We start from the raw sequence: 13,700 nt of genomic DNA, 5'->3' as shown, positions 1-13,700 counted from the left end.
ATTCTCCCATGTTCACAACTGGCCAACCACGCGGTCTTCTACGGTTTCAACACTTGTAAGGCATTTTGAAATGCTTGTATCTAGAAAGCAAGCTGTAGTTTCCCTAAAGATAACACCATTATCTTCTCGGCTATCTGATCCATTAGTCTCCAGTCGTTGTTTTGAGGGAGTAAATTCTCTTTCATCAAAATTATTGATTTGCTCTTCCTTTTTGGATAAGAAAGAAGGCATATTGTCGTGACTATGTTCTTCAGTGTCATTAAGTGCATCAGCATAGCACTGAAACAAATTTAGTTAAGAACTGGTCTATCAAATCTGGGCACAGCATTTGATTCCATAATACTAGAACCCACTCTCCCGATTGGTTCAAGTTATATGCCTCTGCCATAATCAGCGCTTCCTGAAATCGGCACTGTTCAACAAGAGCTCGCCGTGCATTTGTTTCAGAACGATTAAGCCACATGGTATCTGGCATTCGTATTTGGAGGGAAACTAATGATGCTTGTGCACAAGACCATCTTGCTTTATTTCCTGCATCTATGCTTGAGTAAACTTCAGCGGCTTCTACATAGAAGCGCATCATTTCTAACAACTCCTCACTCTGTTCTTTATCACGACGCTGAAGCCATTGATCTAGGGCCTTCTGTGCACATGACTCCAACAGAGCCGACATTTCATGTTTCATATCAAAATGATTGTATACCATGGCAAATGCATCAAGATCATCAGGGTTGAAATGCTTCAGAGCTGAAAGAACAGCCATCCGGAAACCTCTGATAGCTTCTGCCGATTCTGTTGTTGCATCTGCCACGGCATATTTTTGAAGAAGGAGCTCAAGCTGACCATTTTCAATGAGAATATCCAGCATGAAATACAGAGCATGGAAATTCCCAACTCCTGTCACCAAGCGAGCCAAACACGAAAAATCCCCTTCTGCAACATATGACTCAACTCGTGTTGCTGCAAGGGCCACAAGAACATCCACTCCATCAAGACATGCAGATGTCTTGTAGAAATGGTACGCCAAAATGAGCAACTCAACCTCACAGGCATGAGGCATGTCATGACCAGTTATGACCAACCGCATTAAGGCATGCCCAAGTTCTGGCTCAGAAGGACACAATTCTGCCTACTTTAAGAAATCAGAGGCTCTCCATAAAAGAGGAGCAGGTCCTTCCTCTCTTTGTGATGATTCCATGTATCCACCACGGTGTGCTGCCAAAAGGCCCTTCAAAAATGATTCTGCAAGAATACGTGCAATGTTTGCTGCCGGCATTGAGTGAGTCTCAACAAGAAGTTTAGCTTCCTCTAGTGAATCTTGGGCTTTGAGAGAAAGAAGCTGAAGAAGTTCAATTGGCTGCTTCTGGAATGCTTCAGAAAATGACAGCTCTAGAAAATTGGCAATCTTCACCACCGCTATTATCCTCTTGCATAAACCTCTTCCACATCCTTCACAGCATTTAGTTGCAATCACTTCTAATACCTCTAAAGGTGTCCTCATATTGATGTTTTCTGTTACATTCAAAAACTGGAGTAATGCAAATGCCGGACACTTGGTCATTGGCAATGTAACATATCCATTCATATTAGGATTGGAAATCTCTGCAACTTTCAAAGCTTCCTCTATAAGTAAGAGCTCTGATGGTACATATGTTGGTGAAAGTTTGTGTTGGAGCTGTTTTGCTGCAGCTATTTGACCAACCTCTAGAAGTGATAACACAGCCCTTTCAAGTTCTGCTGCTACGACCCTTTCTTCCCATCCTGCAAGAGCTGCCTCTATCTTTATATTTTCCTCAAATGATGGAAAAACACCCCCATGTTCATTACTTCTGATAGGAGATATAGAAGATAATAGATTATCTTCAGTGTCACTCTGACCTCTTTCTGCACTATCAAGTGGAGCTCGTTTATGAAGTACATACCCTCTGTTCCTTCGTTTTGGTTTTGAGCCACCACCAGACACATTAGTGAAACTAATGTCTACTATGTGTGGATTACGATTATCTGACTTGCTAATTTCCTTGTTATCAATTTGATCTGTAGATCTTGCTCTGATGATGTTCAAGTGACTATCCATTATTGCAATGATACTTGCTGTGTGGTCAATGACACTAGCATTATTTCCTATATTACATTCCTGGTTTGACCTCAAATAAACATTTGGAATCTGAAAAATGGCCTTTCCATTCTTCATCTCTGCTTCAGATTCCACAGCTAGAAGCCACACTCTAGTTTCAATTTCTCGAAGCAAATGTAAGGGATAGACCGGCTGCGACTGTGTCATGCTGCCACTTAACCACTGTAATGCAAGCAACAGCATTCCATGCAGCTCTAATGCTGGAACATCCTTTTCAATAGCTTCTGCATGCTTCAGGAAGAACATACCCGCCTGCAATGGGGGAAAGGAGTATTTTTAAAAAAAATCTTGACAGTGGCCCCACAAAGCAGCCTGTTCTTCTGGCACATCCCATAAAAACTCTTTCCACTCTGCCACCATGGCCTCAGCCACATGAATCTCTTCACTGTCATCCAACTGCAATGGAGCTGTAACACCATAAAGACAACCAAAATATATACCTGCATTTTGCAATACCTGCTCTCCACAAAATATATATAAATGATGCTTTGAAATTGTGTTTGTGCAGGTAGGAGTTTTTGAAGTTTGCTGCTGCCTTAAGAAGAGCTGAAGATAAATTACATAATCTGAAAAGCAACATTAATGATTTCTTCTTCAAAACCCGGTTTTGAAGAAGAATCAATCTCTGATATAAGACAGAGTCTAACATCGGCTCCATTTGGGATGGCAGCTGCAGCTTCCTGGAGGTGCCAAGAACCGCAGAACTTTGGGAGAGCAGACCGTGCCTCCACCATTGGGCAATGGAGTCATCATCAACAAATCAACACAGCTGAAGACTTATTTTCACACTGAAACTGAACTCAAACAAACTAAAAGCCAACTGAAACAAGATGCTGCCCTTGTGGCTGCTTATTTATTTACAAAACCTACTCTAATCTGCTGTACAAACAATAGATCAAGTAATGCTAAAATGCCAAATTAACCACTCGAGTAAACCTGACAATGAAGCCGCTTGAGAATGCTGCCACGAAGTCACAGATGCAGTTGCCGGCAGCCCTTCATGCACATGTTGATCCTGGTCAGGTACAAGACAGCCTGATCTGTCAATCAAAGTGAAAAATGTGTCCATGTATGTTGCAATAGGATCACGGACACCGGCCTCTGTTGGCTGCCCCAACTCTACAATGCATATTTCCAGCTGCACATTGTCAATGTATATCTCTATAGGCAAGTCTGTGATTTCTTGTTTCGATGGAGGAAGGATTTCCAAGAACTTTTTAGGGTCTTGGAAATCATAAGAGTGGATCTGCTCATCGAGATATTGAATCTCATTTTCAACTCTTTCAACCACTAACTCATAAAATCTAGTTTTTCCTTCAAAAAGAAGCTTCGGAGATTTCCAACATTGAAGGAAAATACTGAAAAATTCTTCATTAATTTCAATACCTGCTAACATCTCTCTAACTCCATCTAGAACTTCACAAAGTGCAGGGTCTGCCACATACCCTACCATTGCATGAACATATCAACAGACACTGGAATGTCTGGATCGAGTTGGAGTCGCCAGGTGAATGATTCAGCCTGCATAAGTGTCTGACTGCTGTCCACCATCAGCATCAGATCTGAAATTGATACATGTACTGGGGTAAAGTGTCAATGAAGCGCTATGTTCACAAATCCCACGGAGATAGACTGAAGCAGCGTTTATCTACTTGCGCTGATGTAAAACAAGAGCGTTTTCGAAGGCTTCTGGCGTAACTTCAGGCTCCGTCTAAGACTTATGAAATAACACGACAATGAGCAAACGATTAATATGTTCTTCCCCAGTATGGTCGCCAATATGTTAGCGCTTGTGATTTCACCTCAGGCTGAAAAGGTAAATCATCAAGGCTACATCAAACCATTTCACCTCGTAGCTAGCCCTACGAGGTATGAGAAGGCTCTCTCGGGTCAGATTTGATAGATCTTTCAATATGTTTAGGCTGACCAATTAAAAATAAAGATCTTAGGCTAGTAAATTGATAGGGGGGTTGGATTTAATGATTTTTGGGGTTTTTTAATGGAATGACGGGGCTTTTCTGGGCTGCATGGGCAAAATCACAGCTTGAAACAGAGAAATATAATGACTACACAGGTTATCAACTGAGGCAAGGTAGGCATGCAATTTAACACCAAATCTGGTTTCAAATGGGATGGCAAGACCGGTGAGGAGGTAAGGAGGGCAAATAATACTTCGAATCCTCCTTAAACAGAAGAAAACATTGAATTGAACAAACTTATAGGAGGAGCATATAATACTATGAATTCCTACCTAATCACTTCATTTGCTCAAATAGATATGATCATGAGGCGAATGAAACAAAACAGTTTACATATGAGACAAAGGGAAAAACTCATGCTAAATCAACATACCACATGAATCTCAGCAAACAGAGCTGTGAAATTCCACTAAATTCTCTGCAGAAAACTGTACAATGAAGCTCTGCTATGCTACAGCAACTCTCAGCGCTCGGAAAACTCTCCCCTCTCTCACTCTCCTCTCTCCTTACAAAATGAATTTGTTTTTATAATAAATACATTAAAAGTAAACTGCTGCCCAAAACAGAGGCGCTGTTTTAACTAAAGCCATAAAAATAGAGGAGAATCCTCCATCTGCTCCTAAAGATAGAAAAGCCTTCCATTATTCCAGCGACAACTAGCTGATGATAGAAATAGGTAATCGCACTTTTGAATGCCACTTTGCAACGATTGCCACGTAACTGATAGCTTTAATTCATATGCAGAAGGTTCTATAAAACAACGACTTATGTATAAACAACTCAATGCGGTTTAAAATCCTCTGATGGCCATTTAAAGATATCAACTGGGGCGTAGATCCACCTGGAGATTTAACTAAAGCTATTAATAGAAGATCGAATCTTATTTCTCTATTACGCAGGCTCCCATTGATGACACAATTCTCCCATGTTCACAACTGGCCAACCACGCGGTCTTCTACGGTTTCAACACTTGTAAGGCATTTTGAAATGCTTGTATCTAGAAAGCAAGCTGTAGTTTCCCTAAAGATAACACCATTATCTTCTCGGCTATCTGATCCATTAGTCTCCAGTCGTTGTTTTGAGGGAGTAAATTCTCTTTCATCAAAATTATTGATTTGCTCTTCCTTTTTGGATAAGAAAGAAGGCATATTGTCGTGACTATGTTCTTCAGTGTCATTAAGTGCATCAGCATAGCACTGAAACAAATTTAGTTAAGAACTGGTCTATCAAATCTGGGCACAGCATTTGATTCCATAATACTAGAACCCACTCTCCCGATTGGTTCAAGTTATATGCCTCTGCCATAATCAGCGCTTCCTGAAATCGGCACTGTTCAACAAGAGCTCGCCGTGCATTTGTTTCAGAACGATTAAGCCACATGGTATCTGGCATTCGTATTTGGAGGGAAACTAATGATGCTTGTGCACAAGACCATCTTGCTTTATTTCCTGCATCTATGCTTGAGTAAACTTCAGCGGCTTCTACATAGAAGCGCATCATTTCTAACAACTCCTCACTCTGTTCTTTATCACGACGCTGAAGCCATTGATCTAGGGCCTTCTGTGCACATGACTCCAACAGAGCCGACATTTCATGTTTCATATCAAAATGATTGTATACCATGGCAAATGCATCAAGATCATCAGGGTTGAAATCCTTCAGAGCTGAAAGAACAGCCATCCGGAAACCTCTGATAGCTTCTGCCGATTCTGTTGTTGCATCTGCCACGGCATATTTTTGAAGAAGGAGCTCAAGCTGACCATTTTCAATGAGAATATCCAGCATGAAATACAGAGCATGGAAATTCCCAACTCCTGTCACCAAGCGAGCCAAACACGAAAAATCCCCTTCTGCAACATATGACTCAACTCGTGTTGCTGCAAGGGCCACAAGAACATCCACTCCATCAAGACATGCAGATGTCTTGTAGAAATGGTACGCCAAAATGAGCAACTCAACCTCACAGGCATGAGGCATGTCATGACCAGTTATGACCAACCGCATTAAGGCATGCCCAAGTTCTGGCTCAGAAGGACACAATTCTGCCTACTTTAAGAAATCAGAGGCTCTCCATAAAAGAGGAGCAGGTCCTTCCTCTCTTTGTGATGATTCCATGTATCCACCACGGTGTGCTGCCAAAAGGCCCTTCAAAAATGATTCTGCAAGAATACGTGCAATGTTTGCTGCCGGCATTGAGTGAGTCTCAACAAGAAGTTTAGCTTCCTCTAGTGAATCTTGGGCTTTGAGAGAAAGAAGCTGAAGAAGTTCAATTGGCTGCTTCTGGAATGCTTCAGAAAATGACAGCTCTAGAAAATTGGCAATCTTCACCACCGCTATTATCCTCTTGCATAAACCTCTTCCACATCCTTCACAGCATTTAGTTGCAATCACTTCTAATACCTCTAAAGGTGTCCTCATATTGATGTTTTCTGTTACATTCAAAAACTGGAGTAATGCAAATGCCGGACACTTGGTCATTGGCAATGTAACATATCCATTCATATTAGGATTGGAAATCTCTGCAACTTTCAAAGCTTCCTCTATAAGTAAGAGCTCTGATGGTACATATGTTGGTGAAAGTTTGTGTTGGAGCTGTTTTGCTGCAGCTATTTGACCAACCTCTAGAAGTGATAACACAGCCCTTTCAAGTTCTGCTGCTACGACCCTTTCTTCCCATCCTGCAAGAGCTGCCTCTATCTTTATATTTTCCTCAAATGATGGAAAAACACCCCCATGTTCATTACTTCTGATAGGAGATATAGAAGATAATAGATTATCTTCAGTGTCACTCTGACCTCTTTCTGCACTATCAAGTGGAGCTCGTTTATGAAGTACATACCCTCTGTTCCTTCGTTTTGGTTTTGAGCCACCACCAGACACATTAGTGAAACTAATGTCTACTATGTGTGGATTACGATTATCTGACTTGCTAATTTCCTTGTTATCAATTTGATCTGTAGATCTTGCTCTGATGATGTTCAAGTGACTATCCATTATTGCAATGATACTTGCTGTGTGGTCAATGACACTAGCATTATTTCCTATATTACATTCCTGGTTTGACCTCAAATAAACATTTGGAATCTGAAAAATGGCCTTTCCATTCTTCATCTCTGCTTCAGATTCCACAGCTAGAAGCCACACTCTAGTTTCAATTTCTCGAAGCAAATGTAAGGGATAGACCGGCTGCGACTGTGTCATGCTGCCACTTAACCACTGTAATGCAAGCAACAGCATTCCATGCAGCTCTAATGCTGGAACATCCTTTTCAATAGCTTCTGCATGCTTCAGGAAGAACATACCCCGCCTGCAATGGGGGAAAGGAGTATTTTTAAAAAAAATCTTGACAGTGGCCCCACAAAGCAGCCTGTTCTTCTGGCACATCCCATAAAAACTCTTTCCACTCTGCCACCATGGCCTCAGCCACATGAATCTCTTCACTGTCATCCAACTGCAATGGAGCTGTAACACCATAAAGACAACCAAAATATATACCTGCATTTTGCAATACCTGCTCTCCACAAAATATATATAAATGATGCTTTGAAATTGTGTTTGTGCAGGTAGGAGTTTTTGAAGTTTGCTGCTGCCTTAAGAAGAGCTGAAGATAAATTACATAATCTGAAAAGCAACATTAATGATTTCTTCTTCAAAACCCGGTTTTGAAGAAGAATCAATCTCTGATATAAGACAGAGTCTAACATCGGCTCCATTTGGGATGGCAGCTGCAGCTTCCTGGAGGTGCCAAGAACCGCAGAACTTTGGGAGAGCAGACCGTGCCTCCACCATTGGGCAATGGAGTCATCATCAACAAATCAACACAGCTGAAGACTTATTTTCACACTGAAACTGAACTCAAACAAACTAAAAGCCAACTGAAACAAGATGCTGCCCTTGTGGCTGCTTATTTATTTACAAAACCTACTCTAATCTGCTGTACAAACAATAGATCAAGTAATGCTAAAATGCCAAATTAACCACTCGAGTAAACCTGACAATGAAGCCGCTTGAGAATGCTGCCACGAAGTCACAGATGCAGTTGCCGGCAGCCCTTCATGCACATGTTGATCCTGGTCAGGTACAAGACAGCCCGATCTGTCAATCAAAGTGAAAAATGTGTCCATGTATGCTGCAATAGGATCACGGACACCGGCCTCTGTTGGCTGCCCCAACTCTGCAATACATACTTCCAGCTGCACATTGTCAATGTATACCTCTATAGGCAAGTCTGTGATTTCTTGTTTCGATGGAGGAAGGATTTCCAAGAACTTTTTAGGGTCTTGGAAATCATAAGAGTGGATCTGCTCATCGAGATATTGAATCTCATTTTCAACTCTTTCAACCACTAACTCATAAAATCTAGTTTTGCCTTCAAAAAGAAGCTTCGGAGATTTCCAACATTGAAGGAAAATACTGAAAAATTCTTCATTAATTTCAATACCTGCTAACATCTCTCTAACTCCATCTAGAACTTCACAAAGTGCAGGGTCTGCCACATACCCTACCATTGCATGAACATATCAACAGGCACTGGAATGTCTGGATCGAGTTGGAGTCGCCAGGTGAATGATTCAGCCTGCATAAGTGTCTGACTGCTGTCCACCATCAGCATCAGATCTGAAATTGATACATGTACTGGGGTAAAGTGTCAATGAAGCGCTATGTTCACAAATCCCACGGAGATAGACTGAAGCAGCGTTTATCTACTTGCGCTGATGTAAAACAAGAGCGTTTTCGAAGGCTTCTGGCGTAACTTCAGGCTCCGTCTAAGACTTATGAAATAACACGACAATGAGCAAACGATTAATATGTTCTTCCCCAGTATGGTCGCCAATATGTTAGCGCTTGTGATTTCACCTCAGGCTGAAAAGGTAAATCATCAAGGCTACATCAAACCATTTCACCTCGTAGCTAGCCCTACGAGGTATGAGAAGGCTCTCTCGGGTCAGATTTGATAGATCTTTCAATATGTTTAGGCTGACCAATTAAAAATAAAGATTTTAGGCTAGTAAATTGATAGGGGGGTTGATTTAATGATTTTTGGGGTTTTTTAATGGAATGACGGGGCTTTTCTGGGCTGCATGGGCAAAATCACAGCTTGAAACAGAGAAATATAATGACTACACAGGTTATCAACTGAGGCAAGGTAGGCATGCAATTTAACACCAAATCTGGTTTCAAATGGGATGGCAAGACCGGTGAGGAGCTAAGGAGGGCAAATAATACTTCGAATCCTCCTTAAACAGAAGAAAACATTGAATTGAACAAACTTATAGGAGGAGCATATAATACTATGAATTCCTACCTAATCACTTCATTTGCTCAAATAGATATGATCATGAGGCGAATGAAACAAAACAGTTTACATATGAGACAAAGGGAAAAACTCATGCTAAATCAACATACCACATGAATCTCAGCAAACAGAGCTGTGAAATTCCACTAAATTCTCTGCAGAAAACTGTACAATGAAGCTCTGCTATGCTACAGCAACTCTCAGCGCTCAGAAAACTCTCCCCTCTCTCACTCTCCTCTCTCCTTACAAAATGAATTTGTTTTTATAATAAATACATTAAAAGTAAACTGCTGCCCAAAACAGAGGCGCTGTTTTAACTAAAGCCATAAAAATAGAGGAGAATCCTCCATCTGCTCCTAAAGATAGAAAAGCCTTCCATTATTCCAGCGACAACTAGCTGATGATAGAAATAGGTAATCGCACTTTTGAATGCCACTTTGCAACGATTGCCACGTAACTGATAGCTTTAATTCATATGCAGAAGGTTCTATAAAACAACGACTTATGTATAAACAACTCAATGCGGTTTAAAATCCTCTGATGGCCATTTAAAGATATCAACTGGGGCGTAGATCCACCTGGAGATTTAACTAAAGCTATTAATAGAAGATCGAATCTTATTTCTCTATTACGCAGGCTCCCATTGATGACACAATTCTCCCATGTTCACAACTGGCCAGCCACGCGGTCTTCTACGGTTTCAACACTTGTAAGGCATTTTGAAATGCTTGTATCTAGAAAGCAAGCTGTAGTTTCCCTAAAGATAACACCATTATCTTCTCGGCTATCTGATCCATTAGTCTCCAGTCGTTGTTTTGAGGGAGTAAATTCTCTTTCATCAAAATTATTGATTTGCTCTTCCTTTTTGGATAAGAAAGAAGGCATATTGTCGTGACTATGTTCTTCAGTGTCATTAAGTGCATCAGCATAGCACTGAAACAAATTCAGTTAAGAACTGGTCTATCAAATCTGGGCACAGCATTTGATTCCATAATACTAGAACCCACTCTCCCGATTGGTTCAAGTTATATGCCTCTGCCATAATCAGCGCTTCCTGAAATCGGCACTGTTCAACAAGAGCTCGCCGTGCATTTGTTTCAGAACGATTAAGCCACATGGTATCTGGCATTCGTATTTGGAGGGAAACTAATGATGCTTGTGCACAAGACCATCTTGCTTTATTTCCTGCATCTATGCTTGAGTAAACTTCAGCGGCTTCTACATAGAAGCGCATCATTTCTAACAACTCCTCACTCTGTTCTTTATCACGACGCTGAAGCCATTGATCTAGGGCCTTCTGTGCACATGACTCCAACAGAGCCGACATTTCATGTTTCATATCAAAATGATTGTATACCATGGCAAATGCATCAAGATCATCAGGGTTGAAATCCTTCAGAGCTGAAAGAACAGCCATCCGAAAACCTCTGATAGCTTCTGCCGATTCTGTTGTTGCATCTGCCACGGCATATTTTTGAAGAAGGAGCTCAAGCTGACCATTTTCAATGAGAATATCCAGCATGAAATACAGAGCATGGAAATTCCCAACTCCTGTCACCAAGCGAGCCAAACACGAAAAATCCCCTTCTGCAACATATGACTCAACTCGTGTTGCTGCAAGGGCCACAAGAACATCCACTCCATCAAGACATGCAGATGTCTTGTAGAAATGGTACGCCAAAATGAGCAACTCAACCTCACAGGCATGAGGCATGTCATGACCAGTTATGACCAACCGCATTAAGGCATGCCCAAGTTCTGGCTCAGAAGGACACAATTCTGCCCACTTTAAGAAATCAGAGGCTCTCCATAAAAGAGGAGCAGGTCCTTCCTCTCTTTGTGATGATTCCATGTATCCACCACGGTGTGCTGCCAAAAGGCCCTTCAAAAATGATTCTGCAAGAATACGTGCAATGCTTGCTACCGGCATTGAGTGAGTCTCAACAAGAAGTTTAGCTTCCTCTAGTGAATCTTGGGCTTTGAGAGAAAGAAGCTGAAGAAGTTCAATTGGCTGCTTCTGGAATGCTTCAGAAAATGACAGCTCTAGAAAATTGGCAACACCACCGCTATTATCCTCTTGCATAAACCTCTTCACATCCTTCACAACATTTAGTTGCAATCACTTCTAATACCTCTAAAGGTGTCCTCATATTGATGTTTTCTGTTACATTCAAAAACTGGAGTAATGCAAATGCCGGACACTTGGTCATTGGCAATGTAACATATCCATTCATATTAGGATTGGAAATCTCTGCAACTTTCAAAGCTTCCTCTATAAGTAAGAGCTCTGATGGTACATATGTTGGTGAAAGTTTGTGTTGGAGCTGTTTTGCTGCAGCTATTTGACCAACCTCTAGAAGTGATAACACAGCCCTTTCAAGTTCTGCTGCTACGACCCTTTCTTCCCATCCTGCAAGAGCTGCCTCTATCTTTATATTTTCCTCAAATGATGGAAAAACACCCCCATGTTCATTACTTCTGATAGGAGATATAGAAGATAATAGATTATCTTCAGTGTCACTCTGACCTCTTTCTGCACTATCAAGTGGAGCTCGTTTATGAAGTACATACCCTCTGTTCCTTCGTTTTGGTTTTGAGCCACCACCAGACACATTAGTGAAACTAATGTCTACTATGTGTGGATTACGATTATCTGACTTGCTAATTTCCTTGTTATCAATTTGATCTGTAGATCTTGCTCTGATGATGTTCAAGTGACTATCCATTATTGCAATGATACTTGCTGTGTGGTCAATGACACTAGCATTATTTCCTATATTACATTCCTGGTTTGACCTCAAATAAACATTTGGAATCTGAAAAATGGCCTTTCCATTCTTCATCTCTGCTTCAGATTCCACAGCTAGAAGCCACACTCTAGTTTCAATTTCTCGAAGCAAATGTAAGGGATAGACCGGCTGCGACTGTGTCATGCTGCCACTTAACCACTGTAATGCAAGCAACAGCATTCCATGCAGCTCTAATGCTGGAACATCCTTTTCAATAGCTTCTGCATGCTTCAGGAAGAACATACCCGCCTGCAATGGGGGAAAGGAGTATTTTTAAAAAAAATCTTGACAGTGGCCCCACAAAGCAGCCTGTTCTTCTGGCACATCCCATAAAAACTCTTTCCACTCTGCCACCATGGCCTCAGCCACATGAATCTCTTCACTGTCATCCAACTGCAATGGAGCTGTAACACCATAAAGACAACCAAAATATATACCTGCATTTTGCAATACCTGCTCTCCACAAAATATATATAAATGATGCTTTGAAATTGTGTTTGTGCAGGTAGGAGTTTTTGAAGTTTGCTGCTGCCTTAAGAAGAGCTGAAGATAAATTACATAATCTGAAAAGCAACATTAATGATTTCTTCTTCAAAACCCGGTTTTGAAGAAGAATCAATCTCTGATATAAGACAGAGTCTAACATCGGCTCCATTTGGGATGGCAGCTGCAGCTTCCTGGAGGTGCCAAGAACCGCAGAACTTTGGGAGAGCAGACCGTGCCTCCACCATTGGGCAATGGAGTCATCATCAACAAATCAACACAGCTGAAGACTTATTTTCACACTGAAGCTGAACTCAAACAAACTAAAAGCCAACTGAAACAAGATGCTGCCCTTGTGGCTGCTTATTTATTTACAAAACCTACTCTAATCCGCTGTACAAACAATAGATCAAGTAATGCTAAAATGCCAAATTAACCACTCGAGTAAACCTGACAATGAAGCCGCTTGAGAATGCTGCCACGAAGTCACAGATGCAGTTGCCGGCAGCCCTTCATGCACATGTTGATCCTGGTCAGGTACAAGACAGCCCGATCTGTCAATCAAAGTGAAAAATGTGTCCATGTATGCTGCAATAGGATCACGGACACCGGCCTCTGTTGGCTGCCCCAACTCTACAATGCATATTTCCAGCTGCACATTGTCAATGTATATCTCTATAGGCAAGTCTGTGATTTCTTGTTTCGATGGAGGAAGGATTTCCAAGAACTTTTTAGGGTCTTGGAAATCATAAGAGTGGATCTTCTCATCGAGATATTGAATCTCATTTTCAACTCTTTCAACCACTAACTCATAAAATCTAGTTTTTCCTTCAAAAAGAAGCTTCGGAGATTTCCAACATTGAAGGAAAATACTGAAAAATTCTTCATTAATTTCAATACCTGCTAACATCTCTCTAACTCCATCTAGAACTTCACAAAGTGCAGGGTCTGCCACATACCCTACCATTGCATGAACATATCAACAGGCACTGGAATGTCTGGATCGAGTTGGAGTC

The 13,700-nt window shown here is 41.2% G+C and overlaps 3 pseudogenes; all 3 read right to left on the bottom strand.

Moving 5' to 3' along the window:
- Positions 1-268: 268 nt before the first annotated feature.
- LOC149260408 (uncharacterized) lies at positions 269-3,206 on the bottom strand (annotated as a pseudogene).
- Positions 3,207-5,301: 2,095 nt separating this feature from the next.
- On the bottom strand, positions 5,302-8,240 carry LOC149260407 (uncharacterized; annotated as a pseudogene).
- Positions 8,241-10,334: 2,094 nt separating this feature from the next.
- Positions 10,335-13,267, bottom strand: LOC149260406 (uncharacterized; annotated as a pseudogene).
- Positions 13,268-13,700: the final 433 nt, after the last annotated feature.

This window comes from Pinus tabuliformis, chromosome 6 (assembly GCF_031772625.1).
Source record: "Pinus tabuliformis cultivar Carrire ecotype Pingquan chromosome 6, CPIR1, whole genome shotgun sequence".
In the NCBI taxonomy this organism is placed as follows: domain Eukaryota; kingdom Viridiplantae; phylum Streptophyta; class Pinopsida; order Pinales; family Pinaceae; genus Pinus; species Pinus tabuliformis.
This window is presented reverse-complemented; position numbering and strand designations above follow the sequence as displayed.